This window comes from Heterodontus francisci, chromosome 10 (assembly GCF_036365525.1).
Source record: "Heterodontus francisci isolate sHetFra1 chromosome 10, sHetFra1.hap1, whole genome shotgun sequence".
Taxonomy (NCBI): Eukaryota; Metazoa; Chordata; class Chondrichthyes; order Heterodontiformes; family Heterodontidae; genus Heterodontus; species Heterodontus francisci.
Genome location: NC_090380.1, coordinates 75,338,204 through 75,360,077, shown reverse-complemented (window position 1 = coordinate 75,360,077; position 21,874 = coordinate 75,338,204). Strand labels below are relative to the sequence as shown.

General features: G+C 43.5%; 1 protein-coding gene and 1 long non-coding RNA gene across 4 annotated transcripts in view; one reads left to right on the top strand and one right to left on the bottom strand.

Moving 5' to 3' along the window:
- Positions 1-21,874, bottom strand: part of spag17 (sperm associated antigen 17) — a 428,416-nt gene that overhangs the window by 361,196 nt on the left and 45,346 nt on the right. Inside the window, exon 1 of one of the 2 annotated variants that reach the window (XM_068040788.1) lies at positions 18,161-18,244. The exons of the other annotated variant lie outside the window; for it this stretch is intronic. The gene's annotated coding sequence lies outside the window, so the exon portion shown is untranslated. Of the gene's footprint in view, positions 1-18,160; positions 18,245-21,874 lie in introns of those variants that run through there. 2 annotated transcript variants of the gene reach the window in all.
- The window catches only part of LOC137374539 (uncharacterized), a 93,296-nt gene continuing 89,862 nt past the window's right edge, over positions 18,441-21,874 (top strand). For both annotated transcript variants that reach the window (XR_010975843.1, XR_010975844.1), the window contains exons 1-2: positions 18,441-18,505; positions 19,513-19,613. This is a non-coding gene — a long non-coding RNA (uncharacterized lncRNA). The remainder of the gene's footprint in view (positions 18,506-19,512; positions 19,614-21,874) is intronic.

Genomic DNA, 21,874 nt, shown 5'->3' with positions numbered 1-21,874 from the left:
GGGTGCAGCAATTTGGATGACTCATGTTTATGGAGGCAGCCAAGAGAGTATTGGAATAGTCGAATTTGGAGGCAACAAGGTCATGGATAAGGATTTCATCAGCAGATGGATTGAGGTAGTAAGTAGACAAAGATAAAATACAGAATTATCAAAATATTGGGAGAGAAATTTGATTTGTGCCTAATTGGCAAAGCAACATCACTGCACGTTGCTCAGTGCTGGCCTGAGACCTGAGACAAATGCAGCATTGAGCCTTATTTAAATGCTGCCAGTGAGCTGTGGGTTCCAAATATGTGCTCTGCTGCTACCCCTCAATCTGGGAGGGTGGAAAATGCACTGATTTGTGGCTGAACTTTGCACTTGGCGTTCTACAACAAACGTAGGACCTCTATTTGCATACATAGCCTGCTTCAGGCAGGTGCCATGGACAACTAAAAGTCACCTGAGTCAATATGCCATCCAGTGCACTTTTAGCACAAATCAGGCACAACAGATCACAATGTGAAATTATGTATTGGGCATATTTTATGCTGAGGAAACAGCAGCCATGAGTTGAATGCCTCCCATGCAGATCATTTGTACGTTAATGGATAATATGCCTTTCTATTGACGTATATGATTGGATTATTGGCTATGCATAAACAGTGATGCCCTGTACCTTGGAAAGTAATGTACCAAAGTGCTTGTTGCCTCTGCTAATGGTTGCTGCCAAAATGCATGTGCCTATGTGCATATTGCAAAAGGATATCCGTCATGCCATTAATGCAGAATTGGACAGCACAGCTACTAACTCCTGAGAACTCCCAGTGGTTGCCTGGAAGGACTATGTGGTATTAAATGTTAAGGGTAGTAATGAACCTCACAGTCACTAGTGGTGCAGTATAGATTCACTAACCATCTTAATTCTGAAGTAATTTGAAGTACAGCTATCAGACTTGACTTTGTGAAGCCATTTGGAGTAAAAATTCTACTCCTAAATTGATCAAGCAAGTGAAATGCCAACAACACAAGCACTTGTTTCTTTGAAAACCTTCTCTGTCTGGAGGACTCATTATTCTCATTGACCTATATGCAAATTGCACCAAAGTTTAGCCCATCGACGTGTATTATGCTATGACTGCAAAAAAATATATTTTGGGACAGTATGACACAGTGGATTGAATGTTGACCTTTCACTTCTGGTTTTGAATCTAGGCCAGACTTAAGGGATGAAGGGAGATTCCTTTTACTGACTGTAAGAGTCCTATATAAGTTAAGCTTAGCTCAGTCTTAACCTGATTGTAATACGCATTGTTATCAGTTGGAGACTTGGGCGGAGAAATGGCAGATGGAGTTTAATCCGGACAAATGTGAGGTAATGCATTTTGGAAGATCTAATGCAGGTGGGAAGTATACAGTAAATGGCAGAACCCTTAGGAGTATTGACAGGCAGAGAGATCTGGGCGTACAGGTCCACAGGTCACTGAAAGTGGCAACGCAGGTGGATAAGGTAGTCAAGAAGGCATACGGCATGCTTGCCTTCATCGGTCGGGGCATAGAGTATAAAAATTGGGAAGTCATGTTGCAGCTGTACAGAACCTTAGTTAGGCCACACTTAGAATATTGCGTGCAATTCTGGTCGCCACACTACCAGAAGGACGTGGAGGCTTTGGAGAGGGTACAGAGGAGGTTTACCAGGATGTTGCCTGGTCTGGAGAGCATTAGTTATGAGGAGAGGTTGGAAAAACTCGGATTGTTTTCACTGGAACAACGGAGGTGGAGGGGCGACATGATAGAGGTTTACAAAGTTATGAGCGGCATGGACAGAGTGGATAGTCAGAAGCTTTTTCCCAGGGTGGAAGAGTCAGTTACTAGGGGACATAGGTTTAAGGTGCGAGGGGCAAGGTTTAGAGGGGATGTGCCAGGCAAGTTTTTTTACACAGAGGGTGGTGAGTGCCTGGAACTTGCTGCCAGGGGAGGTGGTGGAAGCAGATACGATAGCAATGTTTAAGAGACATCTTGACAAATACATGAATAGGAAGGGAATAGAAGGATATGGGCCCCGGAAGTGCAGAAGGTGTTAGTTTAGGCAGGCATCAAGATCGGCGCAGGCTTGGAGGGCCGAATGGCCTGTTCCTGTGCTGTACTGTTCTTTGTTCTTTGCATGAGCTGGCAACACAAAACTGCCAATAAATCAATATTAATTGTCATTAAATCAGCAATCTCACTCAGAGGACTTGTACAGATGGCTGGTAGCAAACAGAGTCTTTGATGCGCACAAAAGAAGTGTTTCACAAAACAACATATTTCAATAAAACCTTTTGGCCATGTAATTGTGAAATGTTAAATTTTAAAATGCATGGACAATTATATCAGTGTCTGGTGAAGTTATGTCAACAATCTGAATGTGTATCCTTGTGCTTGTAAGTTCATGACTGTTTATGCTTATTTGTGTCTATGTGTATAAGTGTCTCTCGGGGTGATTTTAACCCTTCTGGCCTGGTGGAAACCCAGGCAGAGGCCTAGTTAAAATTAGCCAGGTGTCTTAGCTGCTGAAGTCCAGCATGGATCCCACCCACATCAATTTTAACCTAATCTTCTGAACTGGTGAACCTACCTGAAGCCAGGAAGATTCTTCTTAGAATATGCAGGTTGGGCCCAATTACATCATCGGGCTGCAACTAAAATGTTAACTTTGATCTGAGCGAAGAAGTGGTTGTTGATTTTTCCACCAGGTGAGGACAGCGGGAAGAGGATCTGCTACCAGAAGGTGCCATTTAAAATTAAGGCTTCACAAGACAATGTTCGGCCTCTGCTGCTTCAGCCTTCTCCCAGCTGGGTTTATGCTCCAACCCACTAGACTAGCTGGTCCTTCCTTCTTGTTTCAAGCAGGCTGAAGAGCAGCCTGGGCCGAGGTTGGGGTTTACTTGGTGCGGTGGGGGGGGGGGGGGGGGTGGTGGTGGTTGTTTGCACTTACCTTGCCACCGTCCTGCCTGAATCCCTTTCCAGGCTAAATTTGGGGCTTTTAGCCCTGTCTGTGTCTTTTTCTAGCTCTACTCGCTTTTTCAAGAGGCCCAAATCATCTTCATGGTCGAACCATTTACATGCAGCCAACTTGCTGTAAGCACTAAATGGGCACTTTGAGGCAGCTCACTAATCAGGAGGGGTTAAAAATTATCTGGCTCCTATAATGAGATGACCTGCAGTATTGACCTGGAGCCAGGAAGAGCTACTCCTGGACCAACAAAAATAATGGAGAAAAACACAAGCTGTGTGCTGGAGCCCCTATAAGGACCATTGGTTAGGCCAGGGTTCAATGGGCAGGGTGTGCACAGCACTAGCCCCATTTATTGGTCCATTAAAATCATGTTGGGAGTCCTACAGTGGGCGTAGGACCCTAATTCCTACTTAAACTGTTTCTCCTGTTATCGGGAGGATCACTATTTGCCCTTTTGAGGCCCACTCAAAAATTAAGATAGATGGGCCTTGGTGATCAGCTGATAGGAATCTTTTATGTGTGTGTGTTTCGGTGTGTAATTCACTATCCTATTTTCACAGTGTCTATTCTGGTCCAATATGAGACCACTTATATTTTACAAGTGTGCTGTTTTTCCTTAAATGAATAAGGGAAGGTCTTGATTAACAAAATATTTTTTATGTTGGTTATAAAGTAAAATAAAAACTCTTTCTTTGCCTGTGTGTTGTTTCACAATCTCTCCCACAAGACCAATGGTATTACTCATATACAGTGCACATTGTGGAGGGGGACATGACATCATCCTGATCACCTGCTGTTCAGAGCTCTGCTCGCCTGGGCAGGTGCAGCCATTTCATAGGCCTCACTGACAGCTCAACCACATGCAAGCTGAACCAGACAGCATATTGGCTGAGAAAGCAAAGGGAAGATTGCCAATGTAAAGAATTTGTTATACACATGTTGAATGAAGAAAGCAGCCTCACTTGCAGGTCACCTTTTGATCATTAGTAAATGTTCCATCACTGGTCTCAAAAGAATGTTGAGGTACTTGACAGTTGACAGTGTCTAAGGCCTTTCTTCAGAACACTCCAATCATATTTGACAATGCATGAAAAGCACTTTTAAAAAAAATTCTGATTTATAGCTTTTTGAATGTGTTATTTATGAAATACAAGACTAAATATGGATAGTGAGAGTCTGCATAACTTTGAGGGGGAGAAAAAGTGAAGATAGTCACAAGATAGCACACTGCAGATGGAGGACTAACAATAATTTTGAAGTTCTTGAAAAGGAAGTGAAGTAAGAATAAGTCATCCAAAAAACACATAATTTAGGAATCAGTACTGTGTATGGTGTAAAAGGCACTGATCTGCGATTGATATTCATATGTGTGCTTTGAATGAATTCGGGCACCAAATGAGCCTATAACATAAGATATATGCTAGCACTCTAGCATGCAAGGGGGGTAACTTTGGATTTGTGCAAGTGTAAAATGGGTGACTGCAAATTGGCAGCTTGTTTTACATCTCTCCCAATTTTTATTTTCATCTAAGTCAAGCAGATTGCAGATTCTGCAGCAAAAACGCAGCAAAATGCAAATGAAATACAACCTCATTGATATCAAGGGGAAGTAAAACTGGGCAACCAATCCAATCCAATCCCCTTAGTTTCTCACAGAGTAGGGTAGGTTATGATTACTCCTTTTGGTGCGGGGCTCTGATTAAGTAATAATTCATCTGTGGACCACCTCACACCTCACGAAGTGTCAGCACCAGACCTTTGGTTAATACAGCTGGTAACTTTCAGAACTCACTCAGATTTGCTGTTTGCCTGAGAGAGGATGTTGTGACTCTGGGACAGGATGAACTGGAAATTTGCTGTCAATACATTCCAGTTATTTTGAAACATTCTGCGGATGTTATTGAATTCCAAGGAATATTTCACACCAGATAACAACCATCTCAACAGATTACTGGATATAGAACTGGTTTGGAATGGGGGTGGATTCAACTAAATATACTCATCCCTCGATGTACATCTCTAAGTGTTGGAACTATATACATACATATATACACACACATAAATAATTAAATATATAACTTAATACATCTTATGACTTGGATATTCTAGAGTTTCTATTTGAATTAGGTTGGCTCCTTGGGGTAACACATACAGAAAATGCAATGACAGGATCTGATCGGCTAGCAACCTACTTGTTCCTGATGCTTCCAGGATTTCTTGATGAAATTTGCCAAGTATATTGTTAAAATAAGTGAATAAGGGAAATGTACCAGTTGTGCCATCACAAGGCTGGAGAGAGGGATGCCAGTGCTCACTGGCATCTGATGCTGCTATGAACGGTGGGCTCCCGATTGGGCTGAGGAGTCTGCCACAATTATACAAATGGCCCTGACACTGGAAAATTGATTGGCTTAGTGGCACCTCTTTGTGGAGGGTGAAAGTCCTGTTGGAATGAAGATGCAACTTAATTCTACTAAAGTTGAAAATTGTTCTCCTGTTTTAGGTGCCAGCCCACTTCTTCTATCTTCCTTTTATTTCTTTTGGCTCTTCTCAGGCCCTTCTCTCCGGCCTCTGCTCCTTCCTTTCACACAAACATGCCACCTTTCATTTCTCCTCTCTTGGGACTTTGCTCTCAATCCCTACCTGAATCCACCACTCCACTGCCTTCCTACACTCGTACGGCTATCTCAGGCCTTGAATAAGCTCATAGCTCATATTTTTCTCTTGGAATTCTCTGAGGCATCCATCGAGACACCTATCGCTGTCTCTTTACAAGAGCAACCATACCTCCTTCATCCTCCTCTCTGGCCGGCCTTCCAGCACAGTGCGCCTGCTAGGGGATAACCTCACCAACCTCCTTCCCATCATGCTCGCCTCACCGCCTCCCCCCCATCAATCCCATGGACTCCACCAGTTAATCACTGCATCTCTCCTCATTTACCTCCAGAATGTTGGTTCACTTGCAAACAAGACCCTTGCCATTCATAGTCTTACTGTGGATGATTGCATTGGCATCCTGGCTTTGACCACAACTTGGTTCATGGATACAAAGCTTTTTTCCTTATCTAAACCTTCTTGCCTGCCTGTACCTTCCATTACCTGATCTGTCCAAAATTACAGTAATAATGTTGTGACCCTGATCACCAAGTTTTAGCTTGGTCTCTCTTATACTCCCCTGGCACAGTCTCCTCCTGCAAGCAGCCCGCCTTGTTTCACTCTTTTCACTTTTCCTTAATATTCTCATTGTCTACCATCCTTCAAGCTCCACCCCTGGTTTTTCCCCAAGATATCCTCCCTCCTTTCTTCCCTCAGCTGCTGCATTGACTGATTCCTCATCCTTGGTGATTTCAATCTTTATCTCTTTATTGCCCTTTATTCTCTGAATTCACCAACTTCAGGTCCTCCTTAAAACTCTTTCTCCAGACAAACTCTTCTATGCATAATTAAGGCCACCGCTCGAACTAACCATCTCCTGTGGCCTCTCTTCTCCCATGTTGCAATCATTGAAAAGGCCAACTCTGACCATTACGTGACATCCATAATTGCCCATATCCCCTACCCCCTTCTGATCCCACGTCCATTTGTATTCGCCCCTGGAAAAATCTTTCCTCCAAGTAACTTACAACTGTACTTTCACACTCGCAAATAACTAGTCTTAGGACTTCCATTTGCCAACTTTCAAAACAGCCTAACCACAGTCACAAATAGCATCCTTTGTGACTGTGACCATAGCACATTATCCCTCCTGTACCTCCCTGCAGTCTTGAACATGAGTGAAAAAAAAATTATCTGGATGTAGAGCCAGAAGAAGTGTTTATCTGGGCTCCACATTAAAACTAATTGCCTCTGCCAGCTATCATTTGCTACCCTCTCAAAATCGCCTGCCACCCCAGACTCATGGTAGACCCCCGATCGCGTCCTCACCAGTCGATCGTTGTCGTCCTTGTGACCAGATTCGCTTGGTCCTCTTGCCACACCAAAACTGATGAGCAATTCATGGTTGCCAATTGTCGTATAAGGATGTAAAGGGTTAATGCTGAAGACAGTGAGAGCAACCCCTCCCACCAAAAGAGTGATGATGTAATAGTCACATGAGGATAAGCTTGGGAGAAGAAGAGAGGAACACGAAGGATGCTAGCTGAGGAGACTTGATGGAAGTGTATATAGTATTATGTAAATAATAAAGAGTTCTTAGTTGACCTTAACCTGAGTCTGAGACTTTCTCCAGAAAGCCACTGCTACACTACAAAATACAACAACAACACACAACAACATGGTGGCACTGCTTAAAACGACCAGGAAAATTTGAAGATCTTACAACAGATCTAGTCGGGGGACTGCAACGCACTCAAGAGCTGCTCTATAGCCACATATGATGTGGACAGTTGGTGACACAGCCCTGCAGCCTCTCAGAGTGCACCACAGAAGCATGGGGTCTGCAATGGGACATCCAGATCCAGCGATCAGGTCAGAGTTTCAGCGCCAGGCAAGAATCAGGTGAGAGATTTTGAAAGGGGCCATTGATGGTTAACGGTGCACTGGGTCAAAAACATAGGTAGAGAAGTTGATATTGGGTGAAAAGGTGACTCTGGAGTCAGGCGGAGTCAGCAGGCGTTATTCAGCCAGACCATGGAGAGAGACCACAGGAAAGGTCAGAAAGCATGGGAAATCCCCAAAATTACCTTGAAAACCTCCATTCAAGCATGAAAGATTTAAAAACAAAGGGGAACACCCTAGAAAGCTTTACAAAGCCAAATAAGCAATATGGAGTCAACATTTGGAATGCCTGAAAGTTTCCATGATCTATAAGGACCCAATCAGGTACAAAATTGGTCATTATGGAGGAAAAGATTCCTACGACTTAGAATTCCTTCCAAACTCCATACCAAATCATATATTCAATAGGAGTGATTGCAGATGATGTGATAGTACAACAATTGATAAATCAGGCTTCTGAAAAATTTGAAGATGCACTCCAAGCAATTGATAAATATTTCAATCTTTGCATCAATAAAATCCTTGAAAGAGCCAAATTTAACAAGCAGGCACTGAAGATAGGTGAATATGTAGATTCTTATATCAATGATCTGTACAGATTGGCAGAGGGATGCAAATATGACGAATTAAAGGCAGAAATAATCAGGGACTGAATAGTTGTCGGCATAGCTGATGAATCCTTGTCAGACTTTTTACAGTCAAAAGAGGATCTCACACTCCAAAAGGCCATTCAGATTGTAAGACAGGTTGAAATTCGCAAACAAAATAGGGCTATTCTGCGGGATGACGACAAATCGTGGATGAGAAGAAGTCCAATGACCGTACAGTTTGTGAACCAAAGTCAGAGAAGCACTTTGTGGAACAGACGTGACACACAGGTGAAAAAGTACATGACACCAGGAAACCATGTCAATGCTGTGGAACCAGGAAGACCCACAGATGGGAGCAGTGTCCTGCAAGAAAGGCTGAGTGATTCAATTGTAAAAAGAAAATGGGAATTATAGGAAAATGTGCCAGAGTAAAACATCTTCGCTTAAGAGTACAAAGCAGAAGACCTTTACCAAAGAGCAGTGAATCAAGTGCATCAATACCCAGAAGATAAAGAACCAGGAGATTTCCTAGGAGAAATTAATGATCCAAATCAAGGCTTCTGGATGGTGGACATCTACGTAAATGGACACCATACAAATTTTATACTGGACACAGGTGCTTTTGTCACAGTTCTATCAGACCAGGATCCATGGTTGATGAGACATTGCCTACAGCTGGTGAATACACAGTTGCATGGTCCAGGTGGGACACAACTGAGAGTAAAAGGTGACCACCAACATAGACATGTCTTGTATAATCAAGAATTTTCTTCACTGAGTAGAAAAGCATGCTTAGACCTGCATCTGATCAAGAAGATTGAAAAAGTCAAGAAAACACAGTTAAATAACCGCTTTCAAGCAGAATACCCGAAGTTTTTCACAGGGCTCGGAAGACTCATGATGGAATATAGAATCACACTTAAGGAATGTGCCAGGCCAGTGTGTATTTTCACACCCAGGAAGATACCTCACCTGTTATTAAGTGAAGTTCAAGACCATCTGGAAGAGAAGACAAGAATGGGGGTCATCTCTCCAGTAACATAACCAACTGTGTGGTGTTCAGCTATGGTTCCTGTCCCAAAACAGAATGGAATTCTACATATTTGCGTGGATTTAACACAGCTCAACAAAGCAGTAGTGTGTGACAGTCACCCAATGTCCACAGCTGATGACAGTTTACAGAAACCCTCTCAGAGCACCATATTTACAAAACTTGATGCCAATGGTGGGTTTGGCAGGTACCCTTAGATAAGACCTCAAGATTATGAACCACATTGATAATACCATTTGGGAGGTCTTGTGCGAATTTGCCAAGGCCTCAATTCATTTCTTGGGACACATAGTGAGCAGCGAAGGTATAATGGCAGATCCACAGAAGACACAAGACAGAAGGCCATTACAGAATTTCCTACTCCTACTACTCCATTAAGCAGCTTCAGAGACTCCTGAGATCGTTAAATTAATCAGCAAAGTTTCTATTGCACTTAGCACTGAACCACTGAGACAACTTCTTAAAAAACAGCAAGTGTGGTATTGGAATAGACACAAAGACAAGCGGTCCGGAAAATTAAAGAGATACTTACATCACCGGACATCTTGGCACACTGCAACTGTACACTACCTACCACGATAGCAGCAGATGCCTCCTTAACTGGGTTAGGGGCAGTTCTGTTTCAGGAGCAATCTGATGGTTCCCATATACCAAAATTCTATGCGTCAGATACAGAGACACAGTATGCAGTAATAGAAAAAGAGCGCTAGCCGTTGTGTGGGCATGTGAAAAATTTTCTGACGACATTGTTGGATTGAGTGTCATCATCAAGATTGACCGTAAACCTTTGGTATCTTTGTTAGATGAAAAGGAGATTGCAAAAATGCCTCCACTATTACAAAGATTTCGTCTAGGGTTGATGAGACAGTACACGTCCAAGGGAAGTTGCAAACGTCAGCCGATGTGCTATCAGGAGTGACGGTAGACCACCCAACACAGCAAGATGTGAATTTTTTGTGCTAGATAGAATCATTTTCACAACATACAGCACACAATTGGCCAGCAAGCACACAGAAGTTGCAAGAGATATGGCAAACCCAAAAAAGCGATGAAGAATGCATTCGCATAACGCAGTATTGCACACAAGAACATCCGGGCAGCAAAACTATGAAGATGTTTTATGAGTATAGGAAACACTTTGCCATTATAGATGTCTTTTAGAATGACATTCCTAGTTCACTGAGATCAGAGATCTTAGATTGTCTACACCAAGGCCATATCGGAATAACCAAGTGCAGACCAAGGACATAATCTTCAGTATGGTGGCCTGGAATATCTAAGGACATTTAGAATGTGATCCAGAGCTATCAGATTTGTGCAATACAGAGATCAGAACAGCGTGAACCTCTGTTAACTACTCAATTTCTAACCAGACCTTGGCAAAGGCTAGGTATGGATTTATTTATGTTCATTGGGAAGTCATAATCATCATTGATTACTTCTCAAGGAGGATAGAAGTCCAAAAGGTTACATTCTACATCAACAGAAGCAGTTATCAGAATTCTTCAAGACATCTTTGCGACACCTAGAAACCCCTACGAAATATTGTCAAATAACGGACCACAGTTTGCAACTGAATATTTTGCTCAGTTTGCGACAAAGATGGGATTTCAACATCTCACAAGTTCACCGAGGTATAGGAACTTATGAGCAGGAGTATTAGGGCGGCACAGTGGTGCAGTGGTTAGCACTGCAGCCTCACAGCTCCAGGGACCCGGGTTCGATTCCGGGTACTGCCTGTGTGGAGTTTGCAAGTTCTTCCTGTGTCTGCGTGGGTTTCCTCCGGGTGCTCCGGTTTCCTCCCACAAGCCAAAATACTTGCAGGTTGACAGGTAAATTGGCCATTATAAATTGTCACTAGTATAGGTAGGTGGTAGGGAAAATATAGGGACAGGTGGGGATGTTTGGTAGGAATATAGGATTAGTATAAATGGGTGGTTGATGTTCGGCACAGACTCGGTGGGCCGAAGGGCCTGTTTCAGTGCTGTCTCTCTAATCTAATCTAAGCCATTCAGCCCATCAAGGCTGCTCTGCCATTCAATACGATCATGGCTGATCATCCATTTCAATGCCTTTTTCTCACACTGTCCTCATTTCCCTTTATGTCCATTGGTATTTAGAAATCTGTCAATCTCTGCCTTAAACATACTCAATATTACTCAAACATACAACATACCCAGCCAGCGGAAACATCTTACCTGCATCTACTGTGTCTATCCCTTTAAGTATTTTGTAGGTTTCCAGACCACCTCTCATTCTTCGAAACTCTAGAGAATAAGGGCCCAGTTTCCCCAATCTCTCTTGGTAATCCCAGAAACAAGTCTGGTAAATCTTCGTTGCACTCCCTCTATGGCAATAATATCCTTCCTAAGGTAAGGGGAACGAAACTGCACACAGTACTCCAGGTGTGGTCTAACCAAGGTTCTATACAATTGAAGCAAGACTTCACTGCTCCTATACTCAAAATCCACAGTCAAATGGTGAGGCAGAAAGAGGTGCAAGGACCATAAAGTTTTTACTGAAGAAGAATGTAGATCTTGCAACCTCACTTCTAATTTAACAATCTATGCTGTTGATGTGTGGATTATCACCTGCAGAATTACTGATGGACAGGAAGATAAGAACACAGCTTCCTGTGTTGCCTAGAAAATTGCTTCCATGATTGAATGTCCAGGACTATGAGAAAGTAAGTGACAAGGAAAACTTGTATAGAAGGCAACAAACCTGAAGTTGTAATAGAAAATTTAGAACCAGAAACCCAAATTGACTAATGGTCAAAGAGTATAGAAACGTGACCTAGAAAGAGAAGGCACAGTAATCCACAGACACAAGAATTACCAGCGATTGTATGATACACGCGACTGAAGGAAACATATGAAGAAATAAGAGAAATATTATCTCTATTCCCCAAAAGCAACAGCAACATTCATTTGGAAGACCTAGATGAAGATGAACAAACTCAAACCGAACAGAATGCTACAATCCGTAATAAAGATCAACCAAGTCACCGATCCGGATTTACAAGGAAGACGACTGATCATACTAGTCAGACTATAACCAGATCGGAAGGAGTTGTCAAACCTCCTAACCAACTAAAGCTGTGAAGTCAGAGACTTGGGGGGAGAGAGACTAGTAGATAAGTCAACAATCTTTATATGTTTGAGGAAATGTTGGGTAAACACTTGAAGGGAGATGTAGTATAAGAATGTAAAGGGTTACTGCTGAAGATAGTGAGGGCAACTCCTCCCACTGTAAGAGTGATGATGTAAGTCACATGAAGAAAGGTTTGGGAGAGAAGAGAGAGCAGCACAAAGGATGCTAGCTTAGGAGGCTTGAGGAGAGTGTATATAGTATTATGCAAATAATAGAGTTCTTAGTTGACCTTATCCTGAGTCTGAGACTTTATCCAGAATGTCCCTGTTAAGCTACAAAGTACAACAACGCACAACACCAATGAGTTTGTGCCTGAAGATGGGTGCGAACCAATTTTTAGGCCTGTGTACACACACGTCATGAATTTCTGATCATTAAAGTTAATGAGGCACTAATTATAACCTGCTAGATAAAAAATCGCATGCATCACAGGCCTAGAGCTCAAAGAATAGGTGAAGCTACAGCCAAAGGAAGTGGAAATTAAAGTACCAGTGCCAATAAATTTAGAATTTAAAACCTGAGGTGCAGTCTGCTCAGCTATTGAAAATCTATTTGCAGTTAGGAAAGCTGCTTGATGCACCAGTAGTTGATGGATTAGGTTTCCATCCTTTAGGTTGATTGCTGTGTGGAAATTCTTCTGAAGAGATTTCCAGACAGGATAAGGCAGGTTCCCAATTCATCATATTTATGAATAACGTATATGTGAACTGAGAGCGACAGAATGAGAGAGGGAAAAGATAAATGACTATAAACAATCTGGAACATTTCTTGCTGTCTGAAGAAGGTAGCTCAAATTGTTGGGACATGTTAAAGTAGTTGAAATTGTAGTTTATAGTTACTTTTAACAGGTGCATAATAGCCTGTTCTGCCTCTGAACCTTAAGTATATTTTTTGATAAAATGCACAGGCATGTCATGTGATTAATATATCAGCTGAGAAATCTGATTGCGTGGTCACAGGGACCATTGATGCTGCAAACTTATCATCATGACTCAGCCATGCAGCCAGCTACCCCTGTTATTCATTGACTACGTCTGTTTTAGGGGTGTGAGAAATTGGACTTCACTGACATCAATTAAAGGCAGCCTGCACTTCTTAAAACGAATGTGCACTCTGGCTACTGACAGCAAGGAATGCTTGTAAGGAGAGAAATGACTGCGAGGCCTGCAGATTAGCTCCCTAGATACTCTGATGCTGCTTTGAAGATCCTGGTCCAGGTGAAGGTCAGGAAAAAAGAAACCTGTTGCCCCAGGGCACAGAAAGCCTTTCTGACTCTAGTATAAGGGTCTGAAAGGGTTAATATTTGAGACAGCGAGAGTAACCCCTCCCACTGACGTGATGATGACATAATAGTCACATGGGTATTAGGTTTGGAAGAAACTGGAAGCATCATGAGAGGTGTTAGCTGGACAGGCTTAATGAGAGTCTAAATAGTTATGTATATAAAATAAAGGCGTTACTATTTAGCCATACAAAGACTTTGAGACATCTGTAAACAACACTCAAACTACTCTAACAATATACAATGCTGACAGCACCTCTGCCACCAGTAGGAATAGGTCACTGAGGTGGTCGATATCAGGAGCTTAGCTCGCATGGCATGGGTGCAATGCAGTAAAAAATTCAATAAACTTATCAGAGCTGTGAAGGTAAGAATATTACTTTCAACTCAATTACTCTCTCTTCCTACCTCCACTACTTGCAGCCTCACTACTCCCTGCTTCCCTTCACTCTCCTACAATCACTGCAACACACTTCACTCCACTTCCTTTTCCTCATACTTAAACATTCTGGGGATAGATAGCATGGTGGTTACATTATCGGACTAATAATCCAGAGGTCTGGACTAGTGCTCTGGAGACATGTCTGCTGTGGAATTTAAACTCAAATAATTAAATAAATCTGGAATAAAAGCTAGTACCAGTAATGGTGACCATGAAACTACCAGATTGTCATTAAAACCCTTCCGGTTCACTAATGTCCTTTAGGGAAGGAAAACTGCTATCCTTACCCGGTCTGGCCTGTATGCGACTCCAGAGCAATGTGGTTGACTCTTAACTGCCCTCTGAAATGGCCTAGCAAACCACTTAGTTGTATCAAACTGCTGCAGAAAAGTTGAATAAGAATAAAACCAAATGGACCACCTGGTATCGAACTAGGCACCGGAAATGACAAAGGCACACTCCGCCCAGTCGACCCTCCAAAGTCCTCCTCACTAACATCTGGGGACTTATGCTAAAATTGGGAGAGCTTTATAGTTGTTATCAACAAATCATACCTTATAGCCAATGTCCCAGATTCTTCATCATCCCTAGGTATGCCCTGTCCCACTGGCAGGACAGACGCACCAGAGTTAGCAGCATAGTGATATACAGTTGGGAGGGAGTGACTGTGTGAGTCTACAATGTTAACTTCCCACCCCATAAAGTCTCATGACATCAGGTCAAACCTTCTGCTGATTACCACCTACTGTGTCCCTCAGCTGATGAATCAGCACTCCTCCATGTTGAACACCACTTGGAAGAAGTACTGTGGGTAGCAGGAGCACAGAATGTATTCTCGGTGGGGAACTTCAATGACCATTACCAAGAGTGGTTTGCTAGCACCACTACTGATGGAGCTGGCCAAGCCCTCAAGGACTTATTTGCCAGAAGGGGCCTGTGTCAGGTGGTGAGAGAACCAACAACAGGGGAAACCATAGTTGACCTCGTCCTCACCAACCTACATGTAGCAAATGCATCTATTCACGGCAGTATTGTCAGGAGTGACCACCATAGTCCTTGTGGAGACAAAGTCCCGTCTTCACTCTGAGGATACCCCTGATTGTGTTGCATGGCACTACCATCTTGCTAAATGGGATAGATTCAGATCAGACCTAGCAAGTCAAAATTGGGCATCCATGAGGTGCTGTGGGCCATCAGCGGCAGAAGCTCTACCACCTAGAAGGACAAGGGCAGCAGATGCATGGGAACACCACCACAAGTCATACATCATTCTGACTTGGAACTATATCGCCATTCCTTCACTGGCGCTGAGTCAAAATCCTGAAACTCCCTTCCTAGCAGCACTGTGGGTGTACCTACCCCACATGGACTGCAGTGGTTCAAGAAGGCAGCTTTTCACCACCTTCTCAAGGGCAATTAGGGATGGGCAATAAATGCTGGCCTAGCCAGCGACATCCACATCCCATGAACGAATAAAAAAAAAGAATTGTATTCCACCACAATCTGTAACCTCATGGTCTGGCATATCCCTCACTCTCCCATTACCATCAAGCCAGGGGATCAATTCTGTTACAATAAGGAGTGCAGGAGAGCATTGCAGGAGCAGCCCCAGGCACACCTAAAAATGAGGTCTCAACCTGGTGAAGCTAGAACACAGGACTACTTGCATGCCAAACAGCAGAAGCAGCATGCAATAGACAGAGTTAAGCAATACTGCAACCAACGGATCAGATCCAAGCTCTGCAGTCCTGCCACATCCAGGGTGGAGGAGGCTCCACAAATATCCCCATCCTCAATGATGGGGGAGCCCAGCACATCAGTGCAAAAGACAAGGCTGAAGCATTTGCAACTATTTTCAGTCAGAAGTGCCAATTGGATGATCCACCTCAGCCTCCTCTGGAGGTCTGCAGCATCACAGATGCCAGTCTTCAGCCAGCTTGATTCACTTCATGTGATGTCAAGAAATGGCTGAGCAAACTGGATACAACATAAGCTACAGACCCTGACAACATCCTGGCTGTAGTGATCCAGAACTAGCTGCAGCCCCAGCTACAACACTGGCATCTACCTGACAAAGTAAAAAATAGCCCAGCTATGTCCTGTCCACAAAAAGCAGGACAAATCCAAACTGGCCAATTACTATCTCATCAGTCTACACTCAATCATCAGCAAAGTTAAGGAAGGTGTCATTGACAGGGCTATCAAGCGACACTTGCTTAGTAATACTCTGCTTACCAATGCTCCGTTCAGGTTCCTTGAGGGCCACTCAGGCCAGACCTCATTACAGCCTTGGTCCAAACATGGACAAGGGAGCCAGTTTCCCCAAAGATAAGGTGAGATTGACTGCCCTTGACATCAAAGCAGCGTTTGACTGAGTGTGGCATCAAGGAGCCAATCATCAAAATGGAAGACAACCAGAATCAGGGGTGGGGGGGTGGGAAACTCTCCACTGGTTGGACTCAAAGAAAGATCATTGTGGTGTTGGGGCTAATCATCCCAGCCCCAAGACACTACTGCTGAAGTTCCTCAGGGTAGTGTCCTCAGCCCAACCATCTTCAGCTGCTTCATCAATGACCTTCCCTCTGTCAGAAGGTCAGAAGTGGGATGTTCCCTATTGATTGCACAGTGTAATGCAGTACTACTCCAGTGGCTGCAGGATGGTTGGTGGAAGGCTGCTGACATTCGGTGAAGAATTCTGCTGATGGCCTTGCAGAGTGACCTCATCCAGCCCTGGCTCTAAAAGCCCTGGCTTTGGACTGCACCACCTTGTCATGGGCAATAGCTGCCTGCACCAAGACCTCCAATACAGTGTCTGAGAACTTTGGAGTACATTCTCTGCCCTGTTGCCATTAGTCTCTATTCTTGCAGGTCAGACACTCTTCCCCAGCCACTTTCAGCACCTGCAGCAACCAGAATGCACCTCCCTTTAAGAGGTACAGGTTGGCTTTAAGTAGTGCGGGCGAGCTTTACCTAGTGCTAGCTTTGCATGAACTTGGGTCTCCTGCTGAGACATGCAGTCACTCAACAGTGCTTTTAGCACAGGGCTGCACACTGCAATTATTTAGATGAGAGTGCAGCATGAAATTTGCCTGTTCCTGCTTCAGAAGTAATGCTTGTGGGTTAACCGTGCATCACAATCCAATTTTCCTCCCAAGGGTTAAAACATGAACCTCCAATAAACCTTAATAAGACATCAGTTAGCGTACGGTGTGCAGTTTTGGACTCCATGCTGTAGGAAGGATATTGAGGCTATAGAGAGGGTACAACTCATAATTAATAGGATGGTGCCTGAAATATAAATAGCAAGACCTGATAAATTAGGGCTTTTTCATTAGAACAATACAATGAATGGAGTGATATGATAAAAGAATTTAAAAGTATTAAAGATCTATAAGATAGATAAGAGAAGACTGTTTTGAGTAGTTGAAAGATCTAGAACAATGGGCTATAATTCCAAAGTTAAATAAAACAGAATTGGAACCCAGAGAATGACAAATCTCTTTACAGAGTTCAAGTGTTAATGGTTAGGGCAGAAACTATTTCAATATCCACAATTAAATTGGATAGGTAGATAAATGAAAAGTGAATAAAGGGATATGGGAACAGAGTGGGTAAATGTGATTAGAACTATTTGTTTGTGTGGCGGGTGAATGCTAATATGGACAGGTTTGGCAAAATGCCCTGTTTCTATGTTGTAGCTTCGATGTGTTTCTTTGAATGCATTTTTAAAATCTATGCAAATGTGCCAACTCGTGCAAATTGACCGTGAGGGACATGATTCCTCAGCCAAATTCAGCTGCGCTTGCAATGTCGTGAGAGGGCTCTGAAATCTCAGGATTTTTCGAGGAGCTGAGCTGGGATTGAGTTGCTGTCTCTGTCTGCTGATCAGCGACTTGGTTACAAAGAGCAGCTCTGTGAGGCCCCGAAGGTGTCTTGCAGACTTTATTTTACATTGCACACAGCCCCCGACTGCTTCTTACAAAACAACACTCATCACTTTTAAAGAGGAAAGTATCCCACAGGGGGAAGGGCTGGAGATGCTGAGCTGGGGGGTGGGGGTGGGGGGGGGGGGGGGGCAGAGTACTAGTAGCACCTCTCTCTCTGTCTTTCTCTCTCCCTCTCACTCTCTCAGCTTGGGTACTACAGAAGCCATAGAGAATTGACTTACATTTTTGGCCTAATTTTCAAATTCCTGCATGTCCCCTCCACTCTAACACAATGGCTGTAACATTTCTTTAGGTGGGAGACCCCGCCCACCGGCCAAAAAGTCAGGGGCAAGCCTGCCTCCGCTGGGCTTGGGGGGGCCAAGCTGGGATTTTTCACTCCCCAGGCCCTTAATTGGTCTTGGGTGGGACTTCTACCTCCTTCAGGCAGGAAGCCCCTCCTATTGGAACTGCCGACCAATCAGCAGGCCGGCAGCCCTTAATCCCAGCAGCGCCAATGGGAGCGGTGGCCACTGCTGGGATTACACGCAGCCATCGAAAGCAAAGTGAAGGATGGCCCCAGAAGACAGGTATGTTTTTAGGACCGCGCCAGGGATAACCGGCGATGCAAAGGGGGTCGGTTGGGAGGGCGTGCTTTAGGGGTGGTTGGGTTTTCGGGGGCGGTCTTCCATGGGGTACAGGGTGCCTACAAGAAGGTCACCTGGTTTTACCAGGAGGGGCTCTTGAGGCTTTTGCAGTCCGGCTGCCGTGGATAAAATACCTGCAGTGGTGGGAGGAGGCCCTTAAGTGCCACTTAATTGGCCTGGGGCAGACGGGCCGTTTCTCGCCACCGCCGCCCTGCATAAAATTGCAACGGGGGCAGGAGGAGGTCAAGAATGGCCCCCCCCCCCTTCCCACTCAATTTTACCCCCCTCCCCCCCATCATCAGCCTGCTCATTTGGGGGCCGTAAAATTCAGGCCAATATGTTTCTCACTGTTTTTCACTTCTTCATTATTAATGGTCCCTCATTTAGCCACTACAGTCCTGTCCTCTCTATTCAGTTCCCTCCACCCTCTTTGCTTTTAAAAAAAGCTGCCTAAAGTACTTTTCTTCTATTATGCCTGTCATTTTCCAATCTACTCTATATTTTTTTACACTTTTTCCTCCTGCTTAGGATCTCCTGTTTTGCACTCTTCAACGTAAAGTACTGTGAGATGTGTCCCTGGATTGCAAATTGTAGAATTGCAAATTGTAGTCTATTGGTACTAAAAGAGCAGCACAGCTGTACTGCTCACTAAGTATCTATTATTCTACAACACCATAGCCAATTATATTAAATGATTCCAAGATATTGCAAATGAAAAAAATTAAAACTGATCAGTGAAATGTGTGGGGAGCGTGTATATAGTGATACACAAGATATCGCAATTGTGTGGGACAGCTTGGATGGACCAAAGGTACTTTACCTGTCAGTTATTATTCTTACGTTTGTATTAAGAACTGCTACTATCATATGTTGAATAACTCAAATTTGGAAGTGATAATAGTTACTCCACTGTAGATAAAGGTATTTTTAATATATTAATACATTCCTAGGTCACATGAGTTGGGTTTCATTCTATAACGAGACAGGTGTTTCAGCCAACAATGACTGTGGTGGGAAGTGGATCCTTCATGAACATGTATGGGGATAACAGGTAGGATTTTTTCAAAAGCTTTTTGTAAAGCATTTTCAGATGCAGTAATTTAGTTTTTGTAAAGAGCTCTGACCTGTTAAAGATTAAATAAGCCACTAATGAGCTTTATGAACTAATATCAATCTATATTGGTTTACATTTGAGAAAAAGCACCTCATGATTTTTATACCAAAATCTCTGCCTATGATGTATCATAAATACCATTTTGAACAGTTTAGTAGCATACTGTTAGACTATATTAGGTTACATTATGTCCAGTAAGAAATTTACAGGAACAGGAATAATTATTTACTGAATGTGGTGCCATCGAGTGCTGAATTAGGAACTATTTTGTGCTGTGGATTTATGTCCATTCGCAACAGGATTGGGGCTGCCCAACCTTATTTCATATTGTTTGTTTACAACCAATAAACAAGGTTTTCATACTATCAGTCTGGGCAATATTCAAATCCAGGCCACAGAACTGAAGCACAGTTTAATTATCCTATATTGTTTAACTTTATAGCAGTGAATAATTTTACCTCCACACTAGCCAATATCTACCTTACCTAATTCTATAACAATTACAAAACCATCCCCCACAATTAATACGAATAGTCTATCTCCATACCGGTAAAAATACTGCCTCTACACTCTACACTGAGTAATGCTGAATAAACACATCTGTGGTGATTATGTAAAATATTATCATTCAGTTGCTCACTGTTGATAGATGAAATGAATTGACCAGGAGAAAATAGAAAATTGCATATGATTTCAGATTTATTGTGACAAATAAGCCATCTAATCCAGGGCTTTCTATTGATTTATTATAACTGTTAAAAATAGCTCTGGTCCAACAAAACCTTTACTGTTCCAAAATGTTATTTTGTTTACCAATGTCAAAGTAAGTTATTCTGGGCAATTCTCCACTTAACTGCTATAGGTCCACACCTGCTCCAATATCAATATGAGACATGTAGTATTATGTCTAGTTCTGAGCTACTTGCATCTTGAAAACTTCTACAGGGCTGTGACTGGACGCAAAAAGCACTTTGAATATTATGGAGTACTTTCCAGTATGTCATGGAGTTAGATGGGGCAGTATCATTAAGTGGGATAGCAGTTGATGAGGTAGGATTATTAATTAATAGTTAGTTAGTGTTAGATTATTAAATGATATGGGGGGGGATGGAATTCGACTAGCCCCGTTGAGGCAGGCAGCATGCAAATCTTGTGCTGTCTCCTTATTTCTGTGATTTCTGTGTGTGGCCAGCATGACCTGTGCTGCTAGCTGGTTGCATACACAAAAGGAGGGCCTGCCTCTTGCTCTTAAAGGCAGTCTGTCCCGCTTAAAGGGACGATGCACTGAATGAAAGGAGGCTGCTGCTGGCTGTCAGTGCTGCAATTGGAGAGAAAGGAAATGGAGCAGCAGGGCAGAGATCGGGCGCTGCAGTTCATAGACGCAGCACTGGAGGCCATAGTTGAGGAGGTGAACAGGAGGAGAGATGCCATGTTTCCACAGGGATCCAATGGAGAGATTGGGAGCAGGTGGCCAGTAAAGTCACCTCCTGGAGTCAGGTCCCGAGGATCTGGCTGCAAGGCTGGAAGACGTTTAATGACTTCATGCAGATAGTCACTGTCAGTGAATGCATCTTCACATGATATCTCATACCGACCACAACACCAGCCTCTCACGCTGCTCAATGCACCAGAACCCTATCATTCATCCAGCAGCACACCCTCGCACTCAGGACTCATGCCTAATATTCAGATTTTTTTTTTTGATTTAGAGATACAGCACTGAAACAGGCCCTTCGGCCCACCGAGTCTGTGTCGACCATTAACCACCCATTTATACTAATCCTACACTAATCCCATATTCCTACCACATCCTCACCTGTCCCTATATTCCCCTACCACCTACCTATACTAGGGGCAATTTATAATGGCCAATTTACCTATCAACCTGCAAGTCTTTTGGCTGTGGGAGGAAACCGGAGCACCCGGAGGAAACCCACGCAGACACAGGGAGAACTTGCAAACTCCACACAGGCAGTACCCAGAATTGAACCCGGGTCGCTGGATCTGTGAGGCTGCAGTGCTAACCACTGCACCACTGTGCCGCATCTCCATCTCACCCTCATATACCTACCAATACTGCCAGCCTCACACCCACCTCTCGGTATTCCACAGCCATTCAGCTGTGGCAGGCAGATCACCCAAACATAGTGCAAAGCAATCACTGACTTCTGCTGTCTGTCTTGCAGGACAAGGTGGCA